Source organism: Vidua macroura, chromosome 12, assembly GCF_024509145.1.
Source record: "Vidua macroura isolate BioBank_ID:100142 chromosome 12, ASM2450914v1, whole genome shotgun sequence".
Lineage (NCBI taxonomy): Eukaryota > Metazoa > Chordata > Aves > Passeriformes > Viduidae > Vidua > Vidua macroura.
In genome coordinates this window covers 21,624,984-21,631,864 of record NC_071582.1, presented here as the reverse complement: position 1 = coordinate 21,631,864, position 6,881 = coordinate 21,624,984, and positions in this window count along the sequence as shown.

The following is a 6,881-nucleotide window of genomic DNA, read 5'->3' as shown; positions in this document are numbered from 1 at the left end:
TCACCCCCCCGTGTCACCCCCATCCTGTGTCACCCCCATCCTGTGTCACCCCCCCGTGTCACCCCCCCCGTGTCACCAAACCCCCCCGAGCACCTCTCCAGGCCCAGCTCCTTCTGTGCACAATTCCAGCTACGTCTGGGCATCCATTGCCAAGTGCAGGATCCCACACAGCGGAGGCAATTGACCGAAAACATGGAAATTCAGGGGGAGAAATGCTTTAAAATGTGATTTTTTTTTTTTTTTTTTTGCAGCAGCAGAGAGACCTCCCTGTGAGGGGTTCCAGGAGACACTGGGATGGAAACCACGTCCTGATGGAGATGGAGTTCCCAGCCGGGCTCTGGGCTCTGCTCACACACTTCCATGTTTCCCTGCTCCATTTGCCTCTTGCTCGGATGCTTTCCTGGGCTTCCACAGGTTGATTTGCACTTTTTTTTTTTTTTTTCCAGGGAACAAGTATTTTGTGGGTTGTTCTGAGGTAAATGATTCTCCTGGGAGGCCCGCAGGTGTTGCTCTGGTTTGTCCCATTTTTGTGGGAAGGGCTGTGCTGGCCTGAGCCTCCCCGAGCTCCCGCTGGGATATTTTCATGTGGGAAAATGAAAGGTTGGTTTTTGTGCAATCACAGAATCCCAGAAAAGTCTGGGTCGGAAAGGACTGTGAGGATTATCCTGTTCCATCCCTCTGGGATGGACCCACAACGGCTTCCAGTGGTATTTCCTACTTTAAATGTGTGTTTGGAGGGAAATCCAGGCAGGGATCCCTGGCAGGGAGGGATGAGGGGACCTGGGGGTGCTGGGGACCCCCATCCACCCCGGGCTCGCCCTCCACGGAGTTTTTTTGGAAAACTCCTTCCCTAATTTGTTGGTTTTTCTCTGTGGCAGGTGGGGAAATGCAGGGCAGCCCTGCCTGCAGCCCGGCTTCCCGGGAAAGCGGCGACGGACATTGATTTATGATCAAAAGGGAAAAAAAGCAAAGCAGAATAAAAAGAATACTTAAGACTTAAAACCAGGGAAATCTCGTTTCTTCGCTGTGTAGGTGCTACCTGGGAATCTTTCATGTTAAACTTAAATGGAATTAAGAATGAGGGGGAAAATCACCCTGGGAGCTGCGTGATCCTTGTAGCCCTCGATTAAAATGAACCCTGGCATTGATCTGAACAATTTATTAACAGCCTGGCACGGGAGAGGAGCCGCTGCCACAAACAGCCCGGCCTCACCTCAGCCCTGGCTCTGAGAATCGATCCTGCCGGGCCCCCAGGAGCAATTAAGCAGCACCCCAGAAGCAATTAAGCAGCGCCCCCCGAGCCGGGCTCCGCCCGCTGGGCAGAGGGGACGCACGGCGGGCTTGAAAGGCAGAAAGCAAGAGCAGAGCCCTAAATCTTTTTGGCTGCCTGATTAATAATCCTGTCAGGCCTATCACAGGCACTAAACAGCAATGCTGGTCGCAGCTGAATTTTTTATACTTCCTATTAATCTTTAATGATAGCTTGGTCACCTAGTCTCTTTTATCTTGTCAGATAAATGTATGGTTAACAGGATAATGAGATTTCGGAGGCTCTGCTCCTGCTCCCAGCCGTGCAGCACGCGGGGTGACCCCTGCCCTGCCGGGGAGCCGCTGCAGGGCACGGTAATTGCTGCATGCGCTGGGAATGGGCTGGGAGCTGATGGATGCTTCCAGCTTTGATTTGGGGTCAGCAGGTCCCGCGGCTCTGGAAGGCAACTGGGGTTTGATGGCTCGCAGGATCTGATGGGGATGGAATTAGATTGAGCTATTGCTTTATTAATAAGTAATTGTTCCTAGCACGGCTTTGGGCTGGCACAGCTATTCTGCTGATCACTCGGGGCACGGCAGGGTTAATTTATTGATCAGTGATTGGAGTTCTGCCTGGCATTCCGGGCACGGCAGGGTTAATTTATCAATCAGTGATTGGGGCTCTGCCTGTGCCAGGGGAATGGCAGGGTTAATTTATTGATCAGTGATCAGGGTTCTGCCTGTGCCAGGGGCATGGCAGGGTTAATTTAACAATCAGTGATCGGGAGTTCTGCCTGTGCCAGGGGCAGCCTGCACTCCGGGCATGGCAGGGTTAATTTATCGATCAGTGATTGGGGCTCTGCCTGTGCCAGGGGAATGGCGGGGTTAATTTATTGATCAGTGATTGGGGTTCTGCCTGGCACTCCGGGCATGGCAGGGGTAATTTATTGATCGGTGATTGGAGGTTCTGCCTGGCATTCCGGGCACGGCAGGGTTAATTTATTGATCAGTGATCAGGGTTCTGCCTGGCACTCTGGGCATGGCAGGGTTAATTTATTGATCAGTGATTGGGGGCTCTGCCTGGCACTCCGGGCATGGCAGGGTTAATTTATCGATCAGTGATTGGGGTTCTGCCTGGCACTCCGGGCATGGCAGGGGTAATTTATTGATCAGTGATCGATTGGGGTTCTGCCTGGCACTCCGGGCACGGCAGGGGTAATTTATTGATCAGTGATCGATCGGGGTTCTGCCTGTGCCAGGGGCTGCCCAGAGCCCGGGCTGGCCGCTGCTCCTGGAGCCGGGATCGGCTCCTCCTTAACGCCCCAATTACCCCAGGGCTGGCACAGCTGGCACAGCCTGCGTGTGCCAGGGGGCAGCCAGTGCCTCTGGGAGCCCGAGGTGCCACAGGGGCTGCGGATGTGCCAGGATGTGCCAGGATGTGCCAGGATGTCTCGGGATGTACCAGGATGTGCCAGGATGCCTCAGGATGTGCCAGGATGCCTCAGGATGTGCCAGGATGTCTCGGGATGTGCTGGGATGTCTCAGGATATACCAGGATGTCTCAGGATGTGCCAGGATGTTCCAGGATGTGCCAGGATGTGCCAGGATGTGCCAGGATGTGCCGGGATGTGCCAGGATGCCTCAGGATGTTCCAGGATGTCTCGGGATGCCTCAGGATGTTCCAGGATGTGCCAGGATGTACCAGGATGTCTCAGGATGTGCCAGGATGTTCCAGGACGTCTCGGGATATGCCAGGATGTGCCAGGATGTTCCAGGATGTCTCGGGCTGTGCCAGGATGCCCTGGCACGGCAGCAGCGCTGGCAGCACCCGTGTTTGGGGTCAGCTCGGGGCCTTTGTTGCCCTCTGCTCCTGCTGCCTTTCCCCCCGCCCTGCCCGGGCCTCGCCCCCTCCGGACCCCCCCATCACCCCCGAGCAGGGAGGGACCCCGGGCACGGCCCGTGCCAGCGCTGTGCCCGCCCTGGCTGCCTCGGGCGGCTCCCTCTGCCCTCCGCCGTGCCCCGGGCTCTGCGCAGCCGGGCTGTGTTTTGGTGTTTTGGTGCCTTTTTGTTGCTCTGCTGCTCGGAGGAAGCTCCTTGCATTAATTATGTTGCCATGTCGAAAGCTCTGGCCTGTCATATATTTTTTTTTCTTCTTTTCTTTTCTTTTTTTTTTTTTTTTTTTTTTTAAGCTCTGTTTTTCATAAAGTGGTCCTAAAATGACACGGAAAGCAGCTGCTTAAGCAATTGTGCCAATTAATGGGTCTCTGAAATTAAAACGCCTACACAGTCTAGATGAGATTTCTCCAGGAGGGAATTCAGCAATTGTCTTCATGATAATCAGGCTTGACTTGTCTTAGCACACATTAATAAAAAAGCAAATGCATTCAAAGAGATGCCCTTTAGTGGAGAATATCCACAATATAGTAATGAGTCTCCAAAAAAAAAAAAAAAAAAAAAAAGAAAAAAAAAAAAGAAGAAGAAGGAGGGGGGAGAGAGGAGGGATGCTGAGCTGGCTCCAGCCTTTCCTGGAGGGAGGGAGACTTGGAATTCATGTCATGGACTCGCTGGATTCTCCTGCTGCAGCTGCAGGATGCAAATCTCCTCTCCGTGCCCGAGCAGAGCCCGGGCTCAGCGGCGGCTCCAGAATTCCCGTCGGGAGCGGCAGCACCGGCGGCTGTGGGGACCCCCCCGGGCCACCAGGGACGGTGCCAGGGGCTGGGCTGGGGCTGCCGGGGGTGGCCCCGTGCCCGCGGGCATCCCCCCGCTCCTGTCCTCGCCCTGCCGCAGGGACGGGGCAGGAATTGCCGCTGGAATTCCCGCTCCAGAGGGACAGAGGGCCAGGGGGACAGAGGGACAGAGGGCCAGGGGGACAGAGGGACAGAGGGCCAGGGGGACAGAGGGACAGAGGGCCAGGGGGACAGAGGGACAGAGGGCCAGGGGGGTGGCAGCAGGGCTGTGGATGCCTCGGGAGCCACCCGAGCTCCCCGGCGGGCAGCGAGGGCAGGGCTGGAGCCCCGATCCTGCCGGGATCCTCCCGGTGCGTGGGGCGCTTCGGGAATTCACGGCGGCCCCGGGGGCACGGCCGGGCTCCGCGGCCCCCGAGGGCTTCTCCAGCCGGGGCAATCCCGGGAGTGGTGCCGCGATTCCCCGAGCCCGCCCCCCGGGATGCTCAGCTCCCCCCCAGCCATGGCAGCTGAGGCTGTTTCTGCTCGGAGCTTCAGCAGAGGGACCTGAATTCGCCCTGGGAAATGAGGAATTCCCCCCCCCGCCGCTTTTGGAAACAGGGATGTGCATCAGTGTCAAGCGGCCCCATCTCCTCAGCAGAGGTTTGGGAGCAGCAGTCGAACCACTCAGGGTGGTTTTGTCCAGGAGCACCATCCCAACGCCCAGGAAAACACAGAAATCCACTCTGGGACACCCCATTCCCAGCAGGGACACCCCAGGTGCTGCAGCCTGGCCCATCCCTGTTCCCAGCGGGGCCCAGGCTCAGCTATCCCTGCATTTGGCACCCCCTTCCCTTCCCTTCCCTTCCCTTCCCTTCCCTTCCCTTCCCTTCCCTTCCCTTCCCTTCCCTTCCCTTCCCTTCCCTTCCCTTCCCTTCCCTTCCCTTCCCTTCCCTTCCCTTCCCTTCCCTTCCCTTCCCTTCCCTTCCCTTCCCTTCCCTTCCCTTCCCTTCCCTTCCCTTCCCTTCCCTTCCCTTCCCTTCCCTTCCCTTCCCTTCCCTTCCCTTCCCTTCCCTTCCCTTCCCTTCCCTTCCCTTCCCTCCCCCCCTAATTAAGCCCAGCTCTGTCTGTGTTTGCTGGCGGCTGCAGCCTCCTGACAGTTTGTCTGGAAAAGTCTTTTCTCTTTTCTCCCCCTTGTTATTTTCATTTCAAAAATTTAGGAGCCTTTAAAAACAAAAGTATTTAGAGCAAACACGATCTTCCCCTATGCAAAATTGATGAAAGAAAAAGACTTACAGCTCGAAACCCCGGCACTGCTGCTGCTGCTGGAGCAACCAACGCCTTGGGTTCATGGAATTATGGGATGGGCCGGCTTGGGGGGACCTTGGAGATCCTGCAGCTCCCGTAAAATTAATTAAAGAGGGACCAGCAGCAGTGGCTGTGGGATGGAGCCTCTCCAGGTCCCTCTGGCCGTGTTCCCGGGGCCATCCCCATCCTCTCCATCCTCAACCCAACTCCCACGGGACCCCTCGGGCCCCCCAGGCCGGGCAGGAGCTGCCAGCCCGGCCCGGGAGCACAGGGAATCCTGCAAACCATTCCTTATTTTTCCTTTAGTCCTCGGTGGCGTTTGGGATTTTCAGCTCCATCCTGGTTTGAGCAAATATTTTGATTGCACCCAAGTGCGAACATAACAAACACTGTTTAGACAAAAGCAGCACAGCCCTCGATTAGTTTTAGACAATTTGTCCTAATATTGTTTTGGATCACGCATTTATTCCCCCATAAAGATTTGATTGCTTTGCTTGTTTCATTAATCTTTATTTGTTTAATCATCTGCTAAATCTGTTTAATCACTGGTTTAAGTGGAAAGATTACATGAAGATATTTACTGCTCGGTGCCAGAGCTGCCCTGACATCTAATCCAGCTCTGCTCCCTCCCGGGATTGCCCCGGCTCCTGCTTTTTCTGCACCCGCCGGGCTTTTCCCGACTTCTCCATCATTTCCCGGCGCTGGGGGAGAAAACCCAAGGAGGGAAGCCCGGGCCTGCCTCTGCTGCAGCACAAACCCTTCCTGGCTGCCGGGGCTGCTGCGATGGATGCGGCCAGCCCGGGAGGGGAGAGTCCCGGCCCCGACTGTCCCTGTCCCCCCCAGCGGCTCGGGTGACAGAGGGACCCAAATCCGCCTGGATTTTCGGTCCTTTTCCCCCGTTTTTGGTCCTTTCCCCCTGTTTTTTGGTCCTTTCCCCCTGTTTTTGGTCCTTTCCCCCCCGTTTTTGGTCCTTTCCCCCCCGTTTTTTTTGTCCTTTCCCCCTGTATTTGGTCCTTTCCCCCCGTTTTTGGTCCTTTCCCCCTGTTTTTGGTCCTTTCCCCCCGTTTTTTGGTCATTTCCCGCCGTTTTTGGTCGTTTCCCCCCCATTTTTGGTCATTCCCCCCTGTTTTTGGTGCTTTCCCCCCTGGTTTTGGTCCTTTCCCCCTGTTTTTGGTCCTTTCCCCCTGTTTTTTGGTCCTTTCCCCCTGTTTTTTGATCCTTTCCCCCCGTTTTTGTTCCTTTCCCCCCCGTTTTTTGGTCCTTTCCCCCTGTTTTTGGTCATTTCCCCCCGTTTTTTGGTCCTTTCCCCCTGTTTTGGTCCTTTCCCCCTGTTTTTGGTTCTTTCCCCCCGTTTTTGGTCCTTTGCCCCCGTTTTTTGATCCTTTCCCCCTGTATTTGGTCCTTTCCCCCCGTTTTTTGGTCCTTTCCCCCCGTTTTTTGGTCCTTTCCCCCTGTTTTTTTTGTCCTTTCCCCCCGTTTTTGGTCCTTTCCCCCCGTTTTTGGTCCTTTGCCCCCGTTTTTTGATCCTTTCCCCCTGTATTTGGTCCTTTCCCCTGGTTTTGGTCCTTTCCCTCTGGTTTTGGTCCTTTCCCCCCGTTTTTGGTCCTTTTCCCCCGTTTTTGGTCCTTTCCCTCTGTTTTTTGGTCCTTTCCCCCCGTTTTC